Source organism: Canis lupus, chromosome 1 (assembly GCF_003254725.2).
Source record: "Canis lupus dingo isolate Sandy chromosome 1, ASM325472v2, whole genome shotgun sequence".
Classification (NCBI taxonomy): domain Eukaryota; kingdom Metazoa; phylum Chordata; class Mammalia; order Carnivora; family Canidae; genus Canis; species Canis lupus.
In genome coordinates, this window is record NC_064243.1 from 39,484,835 (window position 1) to 39,497,724 (window position 12,890).

The window sequence follows — 12,890 nt, forward strand, 5'->3', positions numbered from 1 at the left end:
TAATTGACATAAAACATTACCATAGTTTTAAGTATACAACATGAGGATTTGATATTTATATATATTGTGAAATGATCTCCGTAGTAAGTTTATTTAACATCCACCACCTCACATAGTTGCATTTTGTCTGGTGATGAGAACTTTTAATATCTACTCTTTAGCAACTATTTTTTTTTTTAAAGTAGACTCTGTGCCCAGCATGAAGCCCAGCACAGGGCTTGAACTCACAACCCTGAGATCAAGACCTGAGCTGAGATGAAGAGTCAGACACTTAACTAAGCCACCCAGGCACCCCATCTCTTAACAACTTTCAAATTGTGTCATTTTTTAAAAATGGAGTTTTTAATGGAGTGAATGGGCCCTCTCCCCTCCCTGCTCCAACGGTGCCAGGTTCACTTCTGGGCTCATCTAGTTATCACACGACACTGTAGCTGTTTGCCTACTTGTCTGTTTCTCTCACTAGACTGAGCTCCCTGAGGCCCGGAATACTTCATCATTATTTTCCCAGCATCCAGCACAGTGCCTGGCACACACCGGGGCTCAATAGACATTTGTTGGATGAAGAGAACACACCAATAAATATGCCAGCACCTTTTTTCTTCCTTTTTATTTTATTTTATTTTTTTTCATTTTTTAGGAGACTGCCGCAAGGCAGTGGAATTGGGCAGGAAGCAAACATGCAGCCTCCTGGATGTTAGGTCTACGTGCCAGCCTGTACTGGCCAGTGTGGGCCACTCTGCCCTATCTTCTGGGCCTGGTTATAGTTTAGGACTTCCGTTTCCAGAATGTATGACACAATGAGAGAAGTCAGCCTTGTCTTCATCCTCGTTGGCCAAGTGGTCAGTGGGTCAGTTGTCCTATCCAGCGCCACCCATGCAACTGTGGAAGGAGCCTCGGTGTCCATTGAAAGATGAATGGATAAAGAAGATGTGGTTTATGTATACAATGGAATATTCCTCAGCCATTAGAAACGACAAATACCCACCATTTGCTTCAACGTGGATGGAACTGGAGGGTATTATGCTGAGTGAAGTAAGTCAATTGGAGAAGGACAAACATTATATGTTCTCATTCATTTGGGGAATATAAATAATAGTGAAAGGGAATATAAGGGAAGGGAGAAGAAATGTGTGGGAAATATCAGAAAGGGAGACAGAACATAAAGACTCCTGACTCTGGGAAACGAACTAGGGGTGGTGGAAGGGGAGGAGGGAGGGAGGCTGGGGGTGAATGGGTGACGGGCACTGAGGGGGGCACTTGACGGGATGAGCACTGGGTGTTATTCTGTATGTTGGTTAATTGAACACCAATAAAAAATAAATTTATTATAAAAAAATTTTTTTATAATCAGAAAAATCAATGTTTATTTAAATTATAAGCTTAGGTACTAACTTATATAATAAATAAAAAGTATATTACTTCAGAAAAATTAACTAACATATGCCTTTCTTTCCTAGAAATATTAACTTATAAAATTTTCACAATTATACAATTTCAGAATAAATACTTCTAAGTTATGAGAATCAAATAGGACTGAGAAATGCAACACTTCCAATCATCTAAGGTATGGTTATAATCAGCACATTGGACCACAGAGAGCTGAGCTGATTACTAGTATTCTTGGAGGGTAAAGCCACAGACAGAAAGGTAAGATTGGAGGTGGTAATTCAAGGGCTGTGATGAACAAGCAGATTCTCTTGATCAGTAACTCATATTGCACCAAAACCAAGGTTTTTGATGTTCTTTTCAAGAGGTAACCAGTAGTTCCTGTGTCTTGCCCTATCAGCCCATTGCAGTACATGGCATGTCACTCAATCTTTGTGTTTCCTCCTTGACTGACTCACTTGGCCTGGGTGGGAGCAGAGCCACATGACCCCTCCACCAAAAATGAAGTATGTCATTGTGTTCTCGGGGCGTGAGCACTGTGAAGCTGGGAACCTCCCTCTTCCCCACTTTTAAGGTCACATGCATTTGTGTTTTGCATACGTTCCTGGGCAGGAGGCAGTAAACGCAGTGGGGCTGAGGCCCAAGGAGCAGCAGAGGCCTTCGGGGGTGGCTCATGCAGAGATGTGTCTAAACTCTATGACAGTACTGCGTGTGCATCGAATGTTGACCCTTGGGTTGGGTGATTCGAGCCCCAGGCAAAAATACCTGCCTGATGTGTAGTGAGATCTAGGCCAACCTCAGTGCTAATGCTGGAATTTCCCCTATCAATGGGGTTCTGAACTCAGAGGGTCCCCAAACTTAAATAAAAGAATTCCATCTTTCTTTCCCCCAAAAACCTGCCCCTCAAATTTAGTATTTTCTTCGATTATGAATGTAAGCAGCAGCAGCAGTAATAGCACCAACTGAAAGAGACTATTTTCAGACTACTTCACAGTGTTTAGAGGGATCCCACAATGTCATTTCCAGTCACTGCTACTTAGAAATCATGTAGCTCTTAGACCCAATAGGAGATCTTGTTTTTTTTTTTTTTTTTTAACGCATTAATAAAGAAGCATTTGATGTATTTGTCAGGGTTCTCCAGAGAATCAAAACTAATGACTTATTATGAGGAACTGACTTACATGATTATGGAAGTGGAGAAGTCCGATGGTCTCCAGCTGTGAGCTGGAGGCCCAGAAAAGCCAGTGACGTAGTCCTCAGAGATGAAGGGCAGATGATAGAAGTCCCAATAGAGGTCAGGAGATGACATCCCAGTACAGGTGGTCAGAGAGAGCAAATTCTCCCTGCCTCTGCCTTTTTGTTGTATTCAGGCCCTCAATGGATTGAATGAGGTGCACCCACACTGGGGAGAGCAATCTCTTTACTCAGTCTACCAACTGAATGCTAATCTCATCCACAAACAACCTCAAAGATACACCCTGAAAAAGCGTTTAACCTAATTTCTGGGTATTCATGACCCAGTCAAGTTGATGCATAAAATTAACCGGCACACAATACAACAAACTTGGTTATTTAAAAAGTATTTTTATTACTGTATTTCAATGTCATTGGCTTCTTTGTAGTTCTATGTATTTTAGGTTATGTATTTCAAAACATTTTCAGAAGAGACATACAGGCTTCACTGCACAGCCAAAAGGGCTCATGACACCTAAAAATGTTAAGAACTCCCAGGAGAATAAATTCTCTCTCATGTGGCCACTAGCCTCTGGCTACTTCCTGGGAGTAAACAAATCCTTCTCAAAATACTACATTTCATTGTACATTCTTTCAATACATTTCAGGAAAGGAGGGGTATGCCATCCATACATTTATTGTCCCTTAACTCCAAATTCTCCTTCCATGGCTTGTTGGGCCATAGAACTGGGCACAGTAAGCTTTTCTCCTTCGCTGTTGGCGTGATGCTACAACTTGTCAGTAGAGGACACTAGAGAGACCATGGCCAGAAGAAGGGGCTTCTACTCCTGGAAGACCCCATGTTTCCCTTTTCTTTTTGCTCCTATTGCAAGGCTACCAGTGGCATGGGGGTGAGTATCCAATGGCGCTCACCCCCATCAAGCTTTGGTGGCACCCCACAATTGTGAGTTCCTTTGTCCTTTCCTGCCCACCAGAGATGACCCACCAGCTCCCACTGGAGGTCTCCAGCTGCCAGCTGGGAGAGGCAGGGGTGTTTCCTGCCAGCCATAGTCCTGGAACTTGGACAGGTTCTAACCTAAGGCAATTTAGCAAACTAATCTATCCTCCAAGTGGCTAGAGCCACACCTTCCTCACCTGAATTCCAGTAGGGCTGCCCTAACAGTGTACCATAAACTGGTGGGTTAAATGACAGAAATTTATCATCTCAGAGCTCTGAGGGCTGGAAGTCCAACATGAAGGTATTGACAAAGCTGGTTTCTTCTGCAGGGCTGGAAGTGGCTTCTGGTGGTTTGTTGGCAATCTTTGGCATTTCTCGGTTTGTAGAAGCATCCCTCTGGTCGCTGCCTTAATCTTCACGTGGTGTTCTCCCTATGTCCGTGTCTGTGTCCGAATTTCCCTTTTTTACATGACACCCGTCATTTTGGATTAGGGGACCCACTCTACTCCAGTACAAGCTTATCCTGACAACTAATTGCATCTACAACCATCCTATTTCCAAATAATGTCACACACCAAGGTACTGGGGGTTAGGACTTCAATGTATGGATTTTGGGGGACATAATTCAACCTATATCACCTACCTCTTAAGTTTGCTCTTGCCTTCAGTTCTCTCTCAGCCTTAGGGTATTTTTTTTGAGATAATTTTTGCCCCTTTATAGCTAACACCCTTATAACTAGATAATTTTTCCTCTGTTAAACTTTTCCCCTCTCCTGACTAAACCCTAACTGATATGAGAGTAAAGGGATCTAATAGAGTGTGTGCCAGGCACTTTGCTTTCAATTTTTCTCAACCTTATGAGGTAGGTATTATCCTCATGGCCAGATATAAGCTTTGTCTCACTTTTGGTGAGTGCCCATGCTGGGACTCAAACTCAGTTGTGTTTTTTTTGTTTTTGTTTTTGTGTTTGGTTTTCCCAAAGGTTGTGCCCTCTACTGCACAGTGCTAAAGACAACACAGACTAAACATGACTACATGGATATCCAGCTAGTCTTGGCCTCACCATGATGGCCACTGTCTCCATCCCATAGAAATGTTGGCTTCATTGATTCATTCTCTCATTTATTCATTCAAAAAAACATTTGCTGCATGTATTGACTACCATATGCTAAGTTCTGTATGCTAAGGTTCACAGAGGTGGCTGGAGCCCTGATTGCCAAGAGCTAAAAGAAAAATGGTGGAGGTTGACAAGGGAGAAACATGTCAGATGCTGTCAGAAGGCATCTCTGAAAAGGTGAGGCTTGAAGTCTGGAAAACAGCCAATCAGGAAGAAATTGAGGGAAGGATGTTCCCAATAGAAGAAAGTGCAGAAACAAAGGTATGAAGAGAACTAGGCATGGTTTGCTAGGGAAATCATATCTGCATTGGCTGAAGGAAGTGCGAATGTTAAAGCCAGGGAATAGGTAATGTTTCTCAACACAAAGGATTCCGAAGTTTGTTTTTAAAGATTTTATTTATTTATTTATTTATTTATTTATTTATTTATTCATTTATTTATTCATGAGAGACACAGAGAGGCAGAGACACAGGCAGAGGGTGATGCAGGCTCCCTGTGAGGAGCCCGATGCAAGATGCAATCCCAGGACCCCAGGATCACGACAAGAGCTGAAGCAGACACTCAACCACTGAGCCACCCCACCCAGATGTCCTGATTTTTAAGGTTTTCAAGTGTAAAACAAAAGTGTTTTAGGTATGGTAAAGCAGAGTATTCATGAAGTGAAAATGGAGTTGTAGAAAGGTCACTTATATGGAAGGTCTGGGCAGCATAATAACAAAAGGAACACATGCTTTGGGTCAGTACAGTCTGGGTTCATCATAATACAGACTCTGCCCCTTACAGTGACATAATGTGGTACCAGTGACTCAGCCCAGAGAGTCACAATGTCCTAATCCGGGAAATGGGGATAATTATTTACCTCATAGAATAAGATAAAATATGAAAATCTCACATTGCATATTAAGACCACAGCTGTGAGCTAGAGGGAGCTCAAAGGGCCACAGTGTGGTTCTTTGCTGGGCCAGTCTGGGGGGCAATCCCCAAACAATACCTCTCTTGAGCAATTCTTCGTGATACCAGTGCTCCTCAAACGTTTTTGGCCTTGCATGCTTGTAGTCACAAGATTCTGAATGCACACCCCAAATAGAGAGGTATTTATTAACAGATTATGTAAATGTATTATTACTCTATTAACATACTATATACCCATTATGAAACATAAACAAGATTGAGGAGTACAAGATAAAGACAAAATAAACAATCTAAATAAATTGTTTTACTTTATTTGTGGTGCCAAGAGCCCTTGCCCTATCGCCAATCAGAAACCCCATTTTATGTGAGAACACTCTGATTATAGAGACTTCATTTCTGAAAATCTTAATTTACATTTTGTGATACAGTGACTACTTGATTTATAAGCTTGCTTTTAAGGCCATTAGCGGCTAAGGAGATCCGTCACACAGATGCAAATGAAAGAAGTGCATGCATCTTTGGCTCAGCTCACTAAATTATGATGGTCGATAGCAACTTAGCCGAGGCCAAATGGTGCCTGAGGGCAATGGAACGATGCCCCCTCACCATAGACTTGCCCAGAAATGAATAAATACATATAAAACTAGGGTGAATTCATGTGTTCAATGTTCAACAAATCTAAGGATATTAACTCGGTGCAAAATTGAAATGAAAAATTCTCTTAGCTGTGTCTTTGCGGCTCCCCCCTAGCCAGCCCTGCAGAAATGAACTTTTGCACTACTTCCCCATCACGGGCAAGGTATTCTATTTGACATGGCAGCTGACTTCCCACAGAGCAAGTGAGAGATCCGAGAGAGTGAGGCAGGAGGCAGTGCCTCTTATGACTTAGCCTCAGAAGTGAAATGCCATTGCTTTCCTGCATTCAATTCAGGGGTCCCCTGATTTGGTGTAGGAGGGGACTACCTAAGAGCACAAATCTCAGGCAGCGTGGATCTTTGGGGACCATGGGAGACTGGCTATGGCAGAAGGTGGAAGAAAAATGAGAGAGGAAGCTGGGGAAAAAGAAAACAGAACACTCACAAAACAGTGAATCCAACTCAGCAAAGTAACAGAGAAGTACCAGAATGTCACTCTGTAGTGGCCTTAAGAAAGAACCAGATCAGATTATATGAGGAGGATGGAGGATGCTGGGAGGAAGTTTTCCAGAAAAAAAAAAAAAGTAATAGACAGACCATCTGATATGTTTAAGTATCTTAAAAAAGCTCGTTGGTATAGAAATATTTTATAGGAGAAGATCAAGCCTTCCCCATATAGGTAACTATAAATAAAGGGAAAAACTGACAAGGCAACTATAAGTCCAGGAAAACAAAACACTTTGCAAGCAAGAAAACATAATAATAGTAGACAACTTAGGTTTTCCAATGAATATTATTTATATGAAGATACCTTTATTGGCCTAAAAATGGGACATAAGTATTAGGAAGATGGCCAGAGAGGACATGGGGGGGGTAGGGAATGCACAAGCACTAAATCTTCATTTAGCATAACAGAAAATTAATAAGTAATGTCCAGCTTTTAAAAAACTCACATAAGGGATCCCTAGGTGGCGCAGCGGTTTGGCGCCTGCCTTTGGCCCAGGGCGCGATCCTGGAGACCCGGGATCGAATCCCACGTCGGGCTCCCGGTGCATGGGGCCTGCTTCTCGCTCTGCCTGTGTCTCTGCCTCTCTCTCTCTCTCTCTCTGATGACTATCATAAATACATAAAAATTAAAAAAAAAAATAAAAAAAAAAAATAAAAAACTCACATAAGCATACTACTTAGAAATCTAGAAGTAAATATCAAACAAAACAGTTGAAGAATTTAAGTGACCTCCTCTGGGAATCAGAACCAAAGGTGTGGGAGGTGGAGGGGGAAGGCAGGGACCACTGCTTTTTGTTATAAGCCATTTAGTACAATTTAATTTTTCTCTGCTTCTATTTAAAAAAAAAAAGTCTAGTTCAAACAATATGTATAAAGTAGAACTCCTAGGAACTAGCGGCAAGCATTTCTGAGTTTCTGCATCATGCTTTAAAATTACATCTATGGCTGCATGTATACTTGAAGAATAAACTGCCACTGTGATGAATATATAAATGTTTTTACCATATCATGTGTAGTCCATTATGGGAACTAAAACAGATGGGAAGTATACAAATAAATGACTATTTACACATACACAAATTTTTGTTTGGTATTTTTAAACTGAGCATCCAGAACATGAAGACAGACCTCTATAATTGGTATACTGGAGGAAGTGGTATTTATTTCTAGAATTCTAAGTGTACATACAAATAAATTATCCATTAAAAACAAACCCTTTCAGAAAGCATTACTGTGGCCCTTCAGCTGTCCAGCCTCTTCCCTTTCCGCCCATCTCTGGATTTTTCAGTCCTGCCTCCAGGGTGCCTGCAACACCTCCTCCTTCAAGATTTCAAGGCCTCGGCTCCACTTCCACTCCTCCCTCCTGCTCCACATCCCACAGCTCTGGATCCACACTTCATTTATGAAATTTTAAGCTTCTGCCTTGTATTATTTATGTCCATGTCTTAAGGAGGTTTGTATTCCAATTAGCAGTTTTCTCCTCCAAGTGTGCGTCCTCCTTTGTACCCCCTTCACTAGAATATTCTACACTCATTTTTTCAATTGCTAAGTTATTATAAGCAGCCAGCCGCCCTTATCAAAGCTTAAGGCTACCCACAGTTATTCTATAATGAAAAGAGTAGCTTTTAAAAGTTATTACCTGGGAGCTTAGTGTTCTTATTAATATTTCTGGGAAGCTAGAGGCTCCTAGGGAGCATGTGAATGAACACTTTGGTCAATAGCTGGCTTTCTTCAGTGATAAATTCACTTCAGCATTACTCCTTTATCCTACTAGTGTGCTTCAAACATTCCAGGTACCTGAACAACAAGCTAAACAGAGACCTCTGCCTGAACTATCACTTTTTGTCATATTTACCTAACTTAAATGCAAATACATTTGATTAAACCTGCATAGGTATAATGTTCTTAAATGGAAAACAAAATATATGTAAAACATGAAGATGAACAAAAGAAAGAAATATCTTACTTGCTTTGCACTGGCCAGAGCTCCCCTTTCCCTTAGAAGCCTTGAGGGTCCCCTCTGTCTCCTTTGTGCTTCAGAGACATCTTAGCAAAAGCTGAAAAGTGAGTACATTGAGGTGGGCCCTTTAAGGACTTACCTTGGGACCCCGTAGTGGGAGGGGTGGTGAAAACTCACTAGATTAAAGGTAAGCATATTAGAACTTCTATTTGTATTTAATTTTTATATTAAAAGTACTTAAGTTACTAACATTATATAGGAGTTGTCACCAACATCATCGTCAAGTCCACATGTCAGATGCCACCTGTCACTTAGAGCCCTGAGGAAAGCGTTCCCACACATGGCAGTGGGGGTGTATATGACCATGACCCCCATTCAACTGTTTAAAAGTAGCTTTCAGAATATACCACCAAATCTAACTGAAATAAGCCTCACAGAATAGACAAGGGAGCACTAATAATGTTAAGTGCAATGGACCACCAGAAAGTGGCAAATGGACATGTGGTCTCAGGATGCTTTCTTTATCGGTCCTAAGATGATAAGGTAAAAAAAAATATGATCATGTGATTTTATTCTGTTAAGACTGATCAAAACCTTCAAGAATTTCAAGAAAAGACTCAAAAGAGGGGCGCACAGCCATTATTTGTAATAATGAACCTTAACAATAGTATATATTGTGCCTTGGGGATTGACAATTAGCTACAAATGTTTCCTGGAAGATCAGGATATTTTAAAACTGAGCATCTAGAACATGAAGACAGACCTCTATACTTGGTATACTGAAGGGAATAGTATTTATTTCTCTAGAGTTCTAAGTAGTAGTTTATGGAACTATTTTTAAAAAAAAGTTGGACATTATCTATTGATTTTCTGCTATCCTAGATGAAGATTTAGTGCTCCTATATTCCTTACCCCCACGTCCTCTCTTACCACCCTCCCAATAGTTGTATCCCATTGTTAGCTAAATCAATAAAGGTATTGACATTAGTATGTTCTTGTACATAATACCCATTGCAAAACCCACGTAATCCACTATGTTTTTATTCTTGCAGTCTTTTCCCTGTAGTTTGCTTTCTTTATACGGAGACTTCATTTTCTCCCTATCATTTTGTTTATCAATCAACTTTTTTATGCTTAAATCTATCAGATGGTGTACCATTTTATCATTGTTGCTTTTTTTCCTGGAGACCGCCCCTACCCCAGCACCCTCAATCCTCTGCATACAATCTGAACTGTTTGCTCTCTAAGCCTGCTGCACTACATTGTTCTGTATTATCCTAGGCTTATTAAGGGACGAAGTGGAAAAGGGATTACAGTAAGATTGACAAGGGGCTGGTTTGCCCCAAGAAGGAATTTGGATTTCATTAAGTTATTGGAGAACCATTAAGAAGTGACGAGAGGAAATCTGTTTGAAGGAGTCACTGCACCAGAGCAAACCATGGTCAAGATCTTATCTATCCTGAAGTTCAGCTCATAGCTACACCCTAGCCTTCCTGTGGAACCATCATCTGTACAGTTAGGCTATAAAAAATAGGACTTGGAATAATGAAACATGCTGGTTTCAAATTGAATGTTGAGGCACTTAAAATGGGAAGAAAACAATCTCTGATAAAAGGTCAAGGATAAGGAATTTTCAGTGTCACAGGAATTCATGGTCAGGCTCGTGTAGATCTCAAAATTTCTTCACATGTTGTGCTTCTCAAAATCCACGTCAGAGCAAACATTTATTTCTTTTATTATTTTTTTAAAGATTTATTTATTCATGAGAGACAGAGAGAGAGAAAGAGAGAGAGGCAGAGACACAGGCAGAGGGAGAAGCAGGCTCCACGCAGGGCGTGGGATTGGATCCCGGGTCTCCAGGGTCACACCCTGGGCTAAAGGTGGCGCTAAACCACTGAGCCACCCAGGCTGCCCACAAACATTTATTTAAAATGTAAACCTCGAAGGTGGAAATAAGGCCAATCAGGACCATTCAAGAATTACAAAGATGATTTGAATTTCAAAGGGCAGAGACAGAAGGAGAAAATTGGTTCTGATGGCCACATTGATGTAGGCAGAAGCAACAGAACCACCCCTCCAATTCCCTCATACTTTGGACTCTCTTCACCTACTTTTGTCCTGTCTATACTTTTGTCATTTATATTAAAATTAATACTATCATAACTATTTTACTGTCTTATAGTAAACTATTTTACTGTCTTATAGCACTTAATAATTTTCCAATGATTTCACAAAAATCCTATTAGGCCTCTGAACAGCATTTGAGGTAGATATATGGTGGGGGATAGGTTGTGTAATTGGATAGGGTTGGTTGTATAACTCCCATTTTTATAGGTAAAGAAGCTGGGACAAAGAGAGGTTTAATGGCTTCCTGAGAGTTCCATAGCTGGTCAGCAGCCTCAACAACTTGGAAGAGTAGTTTTCCAACAGTTGGAAAAACTACTTCCTGTCTTTCTTTCTTATTTCACTTCCAATTCTTTGTTTCCTTCTTCTCAACATGGTATACATTATAAGCAAAGTGTACCACTTATCGTATTTTGTTTTCTGTTAATAATTTATGAATATTTTTAATGATCATAAAAATTGATGTTAATGAGTTTATTGTGCTGATATAAATATACATTAAAATTCTATTGCAATTTATTTTTTTTAAAGATTTTATTTATTTAGGGATGCCTGGGTGGCTCAGCAGTTGAGCATCTGCCTTCAGCTCAGGGCGTGATCTTGGAGTTCTGGGATCGAGTCCTGCATCAGGGTCCTGCAGGGAGCCTGCTTCTCCCTCTATCTACCTAGAGGCAGATTCATGAACTGAGCCAAAGGCAGAGGCTCAACCGCTGAGCTATCCAGGTGCCCCTACAATTGCAATTTAATATATTTTAATAATTATAGAAGTTTAATCATTTAAAATTATTAAGCCATGCTTTTAAATAGTGAATAGTTTTACAAATAATGAATAGTTTATCTTAAAATCCCATCTTTTTTACTTGCATATGGTTCTCAACCTTCTCCCCTGCCCCATCCTATTGATCCAAGGGTTACCCACTCCTGAAGTGGTGTGGAAATTGTTCCCCCCACTCTCCTGTTTGAAGTTCACATGAGCCTCAATTTCAGAAAGCTGGATTCTCATGCTCTGAATGTGTACAAGAAATTAGGAGGGTTTAAGTGAGGAGAGGCATGGCCGATCCACTTTGCCAGCAGAATCTTTGGCTTACAAAGGTTTCCTCATAGGATCTGTACAAACATCAAACTTTCTGTGTGTTTTTAGTTTAATCTAATGATCAATGTAAATTCAGCATCCCTGGCGTCTCCAGCCAGGTGCACCCCACCTACTGCTATGGCGCTGAAGCCCCGACCACCCGGGGGAGCTGACATCCGAGTGGGGTGGATGGCACCTCCCCCTACTTCCCTGGCAGCGGGTCCAAACATCTGGCTCACACAGGAGTGTGTCATTCCGTGCAGCTGAGGCCGCCACTCCGAGCTCCAGGATCATCAGGAAGATCAGGACTACCGTGCCCTGCCATGAAGTGCTCTTGGCAGTTAACCATCACCAGTCAGTCTTCATCTTTATTGCTTTCTGCTCAGTGAGTCCAGAGCCTTGCTCCTCCAGGGCCACAAACACAGAATATCCCCCAAACACCCAGGCCAGTGTCCCCAAGAGCTCCCAATGGGACAAAGACAGTCCTCAGTAGGGGACTGTGCCGCGTGGACCTAATCCCCAGCCACACACTGTCTGCCTGGGGTCAGGCTGGCCTGCACACATGTTTTGTTTAATTTGCAGCATTTTTTAAATTGTTTAAAACAGATATCAACAACTTAGAATGAAGAGTCACAGCAAGTCCTGCTTTTCCATTCCTTTTGAAAAACAGGAATTCTCCAAAAAAGAATGACATTTTGCCATTTGCAGTGACCTGGATGGAACTAGAGGGAGCTATGCTAAGTGAAACAGGCCAGTTGGAGACAAATACATGCTCTCACTCATTTGCAGAATTTAAGAAACAAAACAGAGGCTCATAGGGGAGGGGACGGAAAAATAAAAGAAGATGCAATCAGAGAGGGAGATAAACCATAATAGACTCTTAACTCTAGGAAACAAACTGAGCGTTGCTGGAGGGGAGGCGGGTTGGAGGGATGGGGTACCTGGGGGACCAGCATTAAGGAGGGCACGTAATGAAATGAGCACTGGGTGTTATTGCAACTGATGAACAACCACTAAATTACAACTGAAACTAATAATACCCTATA